Source organism: Crinia signifera, chromosome 1 (genome assembly GCF_055691185.1).
Source record: "Crinia signifera chromosome 1, ASM5569118v1, whole genome shotgun sequence".
Lineage (NCBI taxonomy): Eukaryota > Metazoa > Chordata > Amphibia > Anura > Myobatrachidae > Crinia > Crinia signifera.
In genome coordinates this window covers 183577278-183589228 of record NC_139217.1, presented here as the reverse complement: position 1 = coordinate 183589228, position 11951 = coordinate 183577278, and the positions used below count along the sequence as shown (strand labels likewise).

The following is an 11951-nucleotide window of genomic DNA, read 5'->3' as shown; positions in this document are numbered from 1 at the left end:
GTTAGGGTTATAGGCTGAGGGGGGTGTATATGGTTAGGGTTATATGCTGCGGGGTGTGTATGGTTATGGATATATGCTGTGGGGTGTGTGTATGGTTAGGGTTATATGCTGTGGGGTGTGTGTATGGTTAGGGTTATAGGCTGTGGGGTGTGTGTCTGTGTGATTAGTGTTATAGGCTGAAGCGGGATGTATGGTTAGGCTGCGGAGGGGAGTGTATGTTAGGTTTAGGCTGTGGGGATGGGTGGGGTTAGGCTGCAGGTGGGAGGAGAATGGTTGGGTTGTGGGGAGTGGGATGTATAGTGAGTGTTAAGGTGCCCACAGACGCTACAATAATCGAATGCGTTTTGTACTTTTTAAGCACAAATTGCATCTTATGTACAATGATTGGATGGTGTTTATGGGCTTGTGCGATGTGATGCGCGTTCCCGGGAGCCCGATATTGTATGTCTACAAAAGGACGTGCTGCACGTACTTTTTAGACTACACCTGAAATTTAACATTACAAACATGGGTTCATCACATCGCATCGCATGCATCCAAGTGCACATCGCATCGCAAGCTGGAAGAAAAATTGCATAGAACCATTGTACAGACAAAAACGCATAGCACAGTACAATTGTAGCGTCTGTGGGCACCTTTAGACTGCGGGGAGCGGGGTGTATAGTTAGTGTTAGGCTGGTGGGCAGTGGGATGAATAGTTATAGTTACCCTGTGGGGGAGGGGGGTATATAGTTAGAGTTAGGCTGGGGGGTGGGGGGATAGTGTTAGCATACCTTCCAACTGTCCCACAGTGTCCCGTGGTGGTGGTGGTGGGGGGGGGGGGGGGGGGGTAGCAGTTGGGAGACGGCCGGGACGCGATGTGTCCCTCTTAATGGCAGGTTTGGGGAGGTATGGTGTTAGACTTCAGGGTGTATGTAGTAGCTACTAACCTGGCCCACTGTGTTTCAAAGGAGGCTGCTTTTTTGGGGGACACTCTGAATGATTCACCTCTCTGCAACTCTTCCTTCATCCTGTCCGGACCTCTGGTTCCAGGTTCCCCGCAGCCGTCTTCCCCCTCCTCCACTCCTCAGTGCACTCTCCTGAGCTTCCTAACCTTCTGCTGCTGGCACCGCGTGGTTCTCCTCTTCTGCTCCCCTCCAGCTGCCAGCACCGGGACTAGAACGGCACAGATCAGGGTGACACGTGTCCTGTGCAGGAGTAGAGACAATGAAGATATGCCAGATATGCCCCCACAGTGCTTGGTATGCCCCCACAGTGCCACACATATGCCCAGACAGTACCAGATATGCCCCCACAGTGCCAGATATGCCCCCAGTGCCAGCCATATGCCCACACAGTGCCAGACAGTACCAGATATGCCCCCACAGTGCCAGATATGCCCCCACAGTGCCAGACAGTACCAGATATGCCCCCACAGTGCCAGACAGTACCAGATATGCCCCCAGTGCCAGATATGCCCTCAACAGTGCTAGGTATGCCCCCCACAGTGCCAGGTTTGCCCCAGGTGTGCGATATGCCCCCCACAGTGCCATGCCCCCCACGGTGCCAGATATGCCCCCAGTGTGCCATATGCCCTCCCCAGTGCCAGATATTCCCCCCACAGTGCCATATATGACCCCAGTGTGCGATATGCCCCCCACAGTGCCAGGTATGCCCCCCACAGTGCCAGGTATGACCCCAGTGTGCGATATGCCCCCCACAGTGCCAGATATGACCCCAGTGTGCGATATGCCCCCTACAGTGCCAGATATGCCCCCCACAGTGCCAGATATGCGCCCCACAGTGCCAGATATTCCCCCCACAGTGCCAGATATGACCCCAGTGTGCGATATGCCGCCGACAGTGCCAGGTATGTCCTCCACAGTGCCAGATATTCCCCCCACAGTTCCAGATATGACCCCAGTGTGCAATATGCCACCCCCCCCAGTGCCAGATATGCCCCCCACAGTGCCAGATATGCCCCTAACTTCTGTAGCATTTATCTTTGTATCGGTCAGCATAACTATAGATGACCATAGTGCATGTAGCCCTCGGATGTGATACAAAAGAGAGGTACTTACTCTGCTAGGGTTAACATGCTCTGCCAGGGGATACATGCTTGTTGTCATGGAGTTACTTGCTCTGCCAGGGGTTCACATGATATGCGTTTTTACTGTTAGTTTGTTTGCAGACAGTGACCAGTGAGCTCAGGCTTGCTGAGCTCCTCCGGCTCCACAGCACTTCCCCCCTCTCATGTGCAGACAGCATCCGGCCCCAGGCTACTGCAGTCTGCAGACACACAGTAAGACTCGAGTGATGATGAAATCATCATCTCGTGAGAGTGTCTCTGCAGAAGCTCCGCAGCGGTGGACGCCTCTGCCACTGTCTGCACACAGTGACAGGCTGCCGCTGTGCTGCTGACCCGCTCTCCTGCTCCAGATGAGTCCAATAATTAATCCTCGATCCCCCGGCACCCAGTCTTTTGGATCCCAGGGTGGAAGGTCCTGCATGGGGTTAGTCAGCATAATGTGAACTGCCTCATTAAAGCTTGATGCAATATGTCGATAGCCAGGGGCGGATTGGGGCCTAAAAGTGGCCCTGGAAAATATCTGGAAGTGGCCTCATGTGGGCAGAGCCAGCATAACAATAGGCGGCGCCACAACCAGCAGCACCGGGCCTTATATTTACTGCGGTGTATGGAGAAGGAGGTGGGGTGGGAGGAGGTGGGGACGCATCCAGCAGCAGGGCCCTGTGCGGCGTTGCCTCCACTGATACATTGCCCGTCAGGTGTGGCTCCAGAACACAATTACAGGAGGACACCATAACAGGGAAGGGAGGGGGGTTATTTGCGCATATTCCCAAAACAGTTGGCGTTGCCTCAAAACAAGGGCATGGCCTCAAAGGGAATGACAAGAGAGACAGTGGGTAACAGTAAACAGATGATTGAGAGAAGCAGAGGGTGATGTCTTGGAAAGGCAGAGTGACAGGAGAGAGAGGAAATGGGGAGATAGTACCACAGGGGAGAGGTAGATGGTGATGCAGTGGGTGATGGGGAGAGACAGAGAGACAAAGGTGGCTACAGGGAGAGACATAGGGAGCTAGGGAAGGTGGACAAAGGGATTGGAGTCAGAGTGGGGAGAGGTACAGGGGGTGGTAGAGGAGGAGAGGGGGTTTTAGAGGAGGAGAGGGGGTGGTAGAGGAGGGGACAGGGGTGGTAGGAGGAGGAGATGTGGGTGGTAGAGGAAGAGACGTGGGTGGTAGAGGGGGAGATGCGATGTAGATGAAGAGAAGGAGTGGTATAGGAGTAGAGGGGGGGTGTAGAGGAGGAGAGGGGGTGGTGGAGGAGGAGAGGGGGGAGAAGGGTGGTGGTAGAGGAGGAGAAGGGGGGTGGTAGAGGGGGAGTGGTAGAGGAGGAGATGGAGGGTTGTAGAGGAGGAGAAGGGATGGCAGAGGAGGAGAGGGTTCTTATAGGGGGAGAGGGGATGGAATAGGAGGAAAGGGGGGTGTAGAGGAGGAGAGGGGTGGTAAAGGGGGAGAGGGGATGGTATAGGAGGAGTAGGGGTGGTAGAGGCGGAGAAGGGGGTGGTAGAGGAGGAGAGGGGGGTGGTAGAGAAGGGAGAGCAGAAGCAGGCAGGTGTTTGAAAGTTACAGAAATTACTTTGCGCCTCCTAATCCTTCCTCCCCCTCAATCAAAGTGGAGAGTGTACCTCGGGCAGCTCTCCCTCTCTTCGGCGACGGGCCTCCTCCTCCCACACCGGCGTGCCGGGCCTCTTGTCTGTTTTCCCCTGGTGCAGAGCCTCAACCTCCTATCTGCGGTGCAAGACTTTTTCTCGTGATCCCTGGCGCTGGGCCTCCTCCTTCCAATCCACGGTGACAGGCTTCCTCCCCGCTATCCACAGCAGTGGGCCTCCTCCTGATCCGCGGTGCTGGCAGCAGAGGGCTGCATCTCCTTGTTGGAGCATGAGACTGGGTTGTAGAGGAGACAGGGGTTAGAGGAGGAGACAGGGGTGGTAAAAAAGAGGAGGTGGTAGAGGAGGAGAGGGGTTGTATAGCAGAGGGGGGTGTAGGGGCAGGGCCATCTTAACAGCATTATGGGCCCCCGGGCAAAGAGGTGCAGTGGGGCCCCTACCTAAACAACTAGCGCCCCGGTGCCGGGGGGGGGGTACCTGTCGTTCGGCGCTGTCTATTTAAATCTGGCGGCGGAGGCAGCGGGGGTCCCTGCAGTCCATTAAAAATCACGAGCGCTATCCGCCGGGCTATGCGGAAGCGCTTCTAGTGTGAAAACACTGGCAGCACGCTGATTGGCTGAGATCAGCGTGCGCCGTGCTGCCAGAGTTTTCACACTAGAAGCGCTTCCGCATAGCCCGGCGGATAGCGCTCGTGATTTTTAATGGACTGCAGGGACCCCCGCTGCCTCCGCCGCCAGATTTAAATAGACAGCGCCGTAGGACAGGTACCCGGGCGGCACAAAATGCCGCCCTCCAGTGGCCGGCGCCCTAGGCAAATGCCTAGATTTGCCTAGTGGTGGCGCCGGCCCTGCTTATATAGCACAGCATATTGACTTGCGCTTTACAATAGGAGACAGTGATACAACAAACTGGGTATTTACAGTCAGACAAAGGTATGAGGGCCCTGCTCACAAGCTTACAATCTATCAATTGATTTATTATTATGCAGCAAGCATATCACAGCACCTTACAAAGGGCCTGATTCAGTTGTGGATGCAGACATTTGCACAGTTTATTTCTGTGCAGTGATTTATTAGTAACAGCGGACGCAGATACAGGTACAGTAGTTTCTATTTGAGGGAGGGGATGGGGGCTGGTTTGTCAAACGCAGATGTGTTTCAAACATTAATTTGCAGTTGCACTGGCTCCAGCATCTTTGTTCTGATGGTTATTCTAAGCAACAATAGGGTTGCTCATATGTTTGATGTTGGCAATGTTGCATCTTTTATACTTAAGTGGTGGATTTGAGAGTGCAACTGCACCCAGCCCAACAAGATAAACTTAATAGAGGGAATATTTATCATTTCAGAAGCTTATTAGTGTATTCTATGCTTTGGTAACCAGTTTATTTTAAAAAATATCGAAACATCGGTTGACATCGGTTAACATCGGGTTCACAGTACCAATGTTTAGGTCTAAATGATGTTTTGCAACCAATGTTGAAAAACATCATTTGACCGATGTTTTCGTTCGATGTCCCATCCCTAGCGCCAGAAGCCACACTCTCACTTACTCACATGAGGAGAAGGGCACTGGGCAGTAGAACGAAGCAGCCTGTCTTCTGACACCACACCACCTTGGTCACCCACGTTGCCGACAGCCTGGACTGCGCCCGCCCTGCACAGGATTACTGGGAGAGTGGGAGGGGTCGCGGTCACGCGGCGGCGCGCTATCCAATGGCGGGGAGGCGGCCACTGCGTAACAGCGTCTCCTCCCATACTCCAAGTCCCAGTAATGCTGTGCGGTGCGGTAGCTGTTGGGTATCGGCGGCACCCGGGCAGCACCGCACACGCACCACACATACTGTGAAACTGTCTTGTTGTTGCGGCCGGAATCCGGAGGGGGGGGGGGGTGTGTTGGAAGGCTTTGGGCCCTTAACGCTGTGGGGCCCTAGGGCAACTGCCCATAAAGCCCATGCGTTAAGACGGCCCTGTGTAGGGGAGGAAACAGGGGTTAGAGGAGAAGACGTGAGGTGGTAGAGGAGGAGAGGGGGTTTAGAAGAGGAGGAGATGGGGGTGGTAGAGGAGGAGAGGGGTGGTATAGGGGGAGAGAGGATGGTATAGGGGGAGAGGGGATGTTATAGGAGGGAAGGGGGTGGTAAAGGAGGAGGAGGAGAAGGGGGTGGTAGAGGATGGAGGAGAAGGGGGTGGTAGAGGAGAAGAGGGGTGGTATAGGGGGAGAGAGGGGGGTAGAGGAGGAGAGGGGGTGGTAGAGGAGGAGAGGGGGTGGTAGAGGAGGGGACAGGGGTGGTAGGAGGAGGAGATGTAGGTGGTAGAGGAAGAGACGTGGGTGGTAGAGGGGGAGATGGGATGTAGATGAAGAGAAGGAGTGGTATAGGAGTAGAGGGGGGGGGGTGTAGAGGAGGAGAGGGGGTGGTGGAGGAGGAGAGGGGGGAGAAGGGTGGTGGTAGAGGAGGAGAAGGGGGTTGTAGAGGAGGAGTGGTAGAGGAGGAGATGGAGGGTGGTAGAGGAGGAGATGGAGGGTGGTAGAGGAGGAGAATGGGGGGTTGTAGAGGAGGAGAGGGTTGGTATAGGGGGAGAGGGGATGGAATAGGAGGAAAGGGGGGTGTAGAGGAGGAGAGGGGTGGTAAAGGGGGAGAGGGGATGGTATAGGAGGAGTAGGGGTGGTAGAGGCGGAGAAGGGGGTGGTAGAGGAGGAGAGGGGGGTGGTAGAGAAGGGAGAGCAGAAGCAGGCAGGTGTTTGAAAGTTACAGAAATTACTTTGCGCCTCCTAATCCTTCCTCCCCCTCAATCAAAGTGGAGAGTGTACCTCGGGCAGCTCTCCCTCTCTTCGGCGACGGGCCTCCTCCTCCCACACCGGCGTGCCGGGCCTCTTGTCTGTTTTCCCCTGGTGCAGAGCCTCAACCTCCTATCTGCGGTGCAAGACTTTTTCTCGTGATCCCTGGCGCTGGGCCTCCTCCTTCCAATCCACGGTGACAGGCTTCCTCCCCGCTATCCACAGCAGTGGGCCTCCTCCTGATCCGCGGTGCTGGCAGCAGAGGGCTGCATCTCCTTGTTGGAGCATGAGACTGGGTTGTAGAGGAGACAGGGGTTAGAGGAGGAGACAGGGGTGGTAAAAGAGAGGAGGTGGTAGAGGAGGAGAGGGGTTGTATAGCAGAGGGGGGTGTAGGGGAGGAAACAGGGGTTAGAGGAGAAGACGTGAGGTGGTAGAGGAGGAGAGGGGGTTTAGAAGAGGAGGAGATGGGGGTGGTAGAGGAGGAGAGGGGTGGTATAGGGGGAGAGAGGATGGTATAGGGGGAGAGAGGATGGTATAGGGGGAGAGGGGATGTTATAGGAGGGAAGGGGGTGGTAAAGGAGGAGGAGAAGGGGATGGTAAAGGATGGAGGAGAAGGGGGTGGTAGAGAAGAAGAGGGGTGGTATAGGGGGAGAGAGGGGGGTAGAGGAGGAGAGGGGGTGGTAGAGAAGGGAGAGCAGGCAGTTGTTACATAAATTACTTTGCACCTCCTAATCCTTACGAGTGAAAAAAGGGGTCGATTCAGACACATTATTTTTGATCCAAATTCGTCCCTATCCCTGATGGTCGGAGTCTGTACATGTGCAGGTGTGAGAATGCACAGACCCTGAGAGCCAATGAGAGGGGGGCTGCAACAAGCATCACTGTATCTCTCCACACCCCCAGCAGAGGTATTCATGTGCTGAACCAAACCTCTCTACCTCCCCTCACAATACACGCGGGGTACCCCTGTCACTAATGCTTTCGGCAGCTGGAGTATCTGTAATTAGCATCGACGGCAGTGGCTCCCAGTGCAGCGATGACAATGGGTCCCTGTCACAAGCGCAGATGGCAGCGGGTCCCGTTATTAATGCAGGCGGCAGTGTGTATTATCTTTACCACTGCACCAGCAGGTACCAGTCATTAGCGGCAGTGGGGGTACCTGTCATCGGGATGCGGTCATCTATTAGAATGAACTTAGGTCTACAGTCATTAGGTCTACCCCACTAGGTCGACTCCATAAAGGTCGACATGAGGAAGGTCGACTGGTCATAAGGTCGACATGGGTTTTTCACTGTTTTTTGAGCCGACATGTGCCGACAGGCGGTATTTCATGCCCTACCATCCACTAGGGCGTGGTGGGAGAATAAAATAGTGTGCCGAGCGTAGCGAGGCACCGTGCCCGAAGCATCGCGAGCGAAGCGAGTGATGCGAGGGTCCGGTTCTCATTGCCAACTGTGTCCATGTCGACTGTGTCGACATTCGGATCAAAAAACAGTGAAAAACCCATGTCGAACTTATGACCAGTCGACCTTCCTCATGTCGACATTTATGCAAATTCGACCTTAAGTCATGTCGACCTTCCTGCCAGTCGACCTAGTGGGGTAGACCTAATGACTGTAGACCTAAGTTCATTCTGACAGATGTCCCGATTCCCTGTCATCAGGGGTGTAACTATAACTTTTTGGGCCCCATAGCAAATTTTTTAAGGGGCCCCCCCTTACACTTAATAGCGCTCTCATTTATTCATACATGCATGCACTGTCGCTCTTATACATACATACACTGCCTCTATGATTCATACATACATACGCTGCCTCTATCATTCATACTGTACATACATGCACTGCCCCTATCATTCATACTGTACATATATACACTGCCCCTATCATTCATACTGTACATACATACACTGCCCCTATCATTCATACTGTACATACATACACTGCCCCTATCATTCATACATACATGCACTGTCGCTCTTATACATGCATACACTGCCTCTATCATTCATGCATGCACTGACACTCTCATTCATACATGCATGCACTGCCGCTCTCATTCATATATACATGCACTGTCACTTCCATTCATACATGTACTGCCGCTCTGATTCATACATACTTACACCATCACTCTCATTCATGCATACATGTACTGCTGCTCTGATACAGACATAAATACATGCACAGACAGCCTCGTTCATACATGCACTGTCACTCTCATTCAAATATATATACACGCACTGACTGCCTCAATCATACATACATACATACATACATACAAACATACATACGTGCACTGACAGTCTCATTCATACATACACTGCTGCCATACACCCCCGCGCCATGGCACACAGACTACTACCTCCTTCCCCCAGGAAGTAACTCCAGGCAGCCACTACTGGGGGCACCAACTCCTACCAACGAGGCAATCTTACCGCTGGGTGGGTTGATGTGGCATTTCAGAAGTTTGGATACAAACACACATGCATGCACCTGGGCCTCGGTTCTAAATCTTCATACACAATGGGCATTTTTGCCCAGCTTGTATGGTGAGAAATGATGGAGAAAATCGCTCGGCTGAAAAATGCTCAGTTCATACACAACTGAGCGTCTTTCGTCCATTCTAGCGATTTTCCCCGGGGGTGGTCGACTTCCCATAGCCGGACACTATGGAAGGCTGTCCACTCCATCACTCATCTGCTGATAATACCAGCAGATGAGCAGTGGTGGCCAGCGATGATGTGAGAACGTGCAGCAGCGCTCACCACTGATCACTGCCCCATACGCATAGGGTGGCTTTTGAGATGAAAGCAGCTATAGACAAACTGAGCTGCTTTCAGCTCAAAGTGAACCAGTGTGTATGGACCTGAAGACCAAATGATGGAGCACAGGGCAAAAATTTCCTTTGCTGACAGAAAAAAATAGCATACCTCAGTTTAAACATTGCGGTATGTGGTGCGCGGCATTACACAGTTCACGCATATCTGACCTCTGAGTTTGCTACCCCTCCTTTTTATTTTAACCCACATTGCATACCTTTTCCTGTATTTTGATGCTGAATTAAATTTTAGTGTATGAAGGATTAGTATTTGTACTGACTTCTTAGACCCTGCACTACATCACTGCCCCCTCTATACCCGCCACTACATCACTGACCCCTCTATTCCCGCCACTACATCACTGACCCCTCTATTCCCGCCACTACATCACTGACCCCTCTATTCTCCGCCACTACATCACTGACCCCTCTATTCCCGCCACTACATCACTGACCCCTCTATTCCCGCCACTACATCACTGACCCCTCTATCCCCGCCACTACATCACTGACCCTCCTATACCCTACACTACATCACTGACCATCACTGACCACTCTCTACCCGCCACTACATCACTGACCCCTCTATCCCCACCACTACATCACAGACCCCTCTATAACCACCACTACATCACAGACCCCTCTATACCCACCACTACATCACAGACCCCTCTATACCCACCACTACATCACTGACCCCTCTGTACCCGCCACTACATCACTGACCCCTCTGTACCCGCCACTACATCACTGACCCCTCTATATCCACCACTACATCACTGACCCCTCTGTACCCACCACTACATCACTGACCCCTCTGTACCCGCCACTACATCACTGACCCCTCTATATCCACCACTACATCACTGACCCCTCTATTCCCGCCACTACATCATTGACCCCTCTATACCCGCCACTACATCACTGACCCCTCTGTACCCGCCACTACATCACTGACCCCTCTGTACCCGCCACTACATCACAGATCCCTCTGTACCCGCCACTACATCACAGACCCCTCTGTACCCGCCACTACATCACAGACCCCTCTATAAGCTACACTAATGAACTCTGTACACCCTTGTACATCAATGACCCTTCTAAACCCACTACATTACATACCCTTCTAAACCCTATGCTACTGAACTAATATACTGTCCATAGTTACACATATTGTATATAAACACAAACACTCATATATACACTGTCCATAGGTACACATATTGTATATCAATATATATAGGCTTGTATATAAACACAAACACTCATATATACATATAAACCTTGGAATATACAGATTGTATACACATATACAATTACCAGAAACACATATACAAATGGCACATATACACACATAACTATTCCAGTTTATATATAGTTACAGATGCTAATATCTATATACAAGTACCAGATACTGTAACAACAGCCAACCCCCCCCCACACACACACACACACACACACACACACACACAAACAAACCACTGACATGTATTTTTCCACACAATCACATGCAGACACACACACACACATTTAATGAAAGCAACAGGGCCCACCAACATATGTTACACATAGTTTTACACACACAGAGACATACTTAGTCCATTCCACACACATAAGCACTGACACATGTTTCTAACATAACAACTATTTTGGGATAGCCCCAACCATGTCCCCTCACAAAAGCACTCACCCAGGCCAGCAGCTCCTGTGCTGTGATTTGTGACTGTGGACCGTGGAGAAGGGAGGAAGCAGTTGAAGCTACCCGGGAGGAGAGAAGAGGAGGAGCCTGAGGTCAGGACAGTGGACACAGGATGGGAGGGGCTAGCCTGCGTGAGCTCAGTTAGCTCATTGGTGGCTGTCCCAGGCAAAGAGGGACTGCACAGTGACAGGTCCTGTCGTGACTGTGTACAATACAGTCACAGTGCAGCAGCACTTTGTCTCCCCACGGATGCCTGTCAGAGCAGTCAGGAGCACACGCTGCACTGCATACCGGCCACATGTCTACATGTGCACGGCACATCTGCAGCCACAAACAGTTCTATTGCAGTGGCCTGGGGGGGCAGCTGGCACCCTGCCCAGCATGCCGCCCCTGCCCAGCCCGCCACTGATGTTGATAACCGCCACTGCTGGCTCATGGAGCTGCGCTACTACTAGAGGAGGAGGCGGGGCAGTGGCGGGAGGAGGCTGAGACGCATTCAGCAGCGGAGCAGCTGCTGAATGATAAAATACCTACTGTACATGTGAAGTAGACTGTATTTCGGCGGCGGGCGGCCTCACTATGATCTGCCTCCTCCTGTGAAGGGACGGAGGAAGGCATGTAACTACGAGCGTGTAACCCTAATCTGTGAAGCGTGGGAGGCAGCAGCGGCGGCAGCAGGGGAGTCTCTCTGCATCTTGGGTTATGCTCTGCAACGTCAGCATCATGAACCCACTCTCACTGGCTGCTCCCTTAACTATCCACTACAGAGAGGGAAAGTCAGACATGCAGGTCACTATTGCTGGCTGGCTGACTGACACTGACAGAGTCACAGCAGTGTCTGCTGCTCCCACTGATAGAGCAGCACTGACTGTAAGATTTGAATTTCCCGGCAGTGCAGTGAATAAATTAATGACGTCACTCACTCAGTTTACAGCCGTCACTGGCACAGCACGGACCTTACAAAACTATATAATTACAGCCATGTCAGG

At 52.6% G+C, this 11951-nt stretch overlaps 1 long non-coding RNA gene across 1 annotated transcript; it reads right to left on the bottom strand.

The window, feature by feature from the left end:
* Positions 1 to 1946: 1946 nt before the first annotated feature.
* LOC146064921 (uncharacterized) lies at positions 1947 to 11414 on the bottom strand. Its single transcript, XR_014471869.1, has 3 exons — positions 10954 to 11414; positions 6477 to 6735; positions 1947 to 3945 (listed from the first exon to the last, which is right to left on the bottom strand). It is a non-coding gene; the product is annotated as an uncharacterized LOC146064921 (long non-coding RNA).
* Positions 11415 to 11951: the final 537 nt, after the last annotated feature.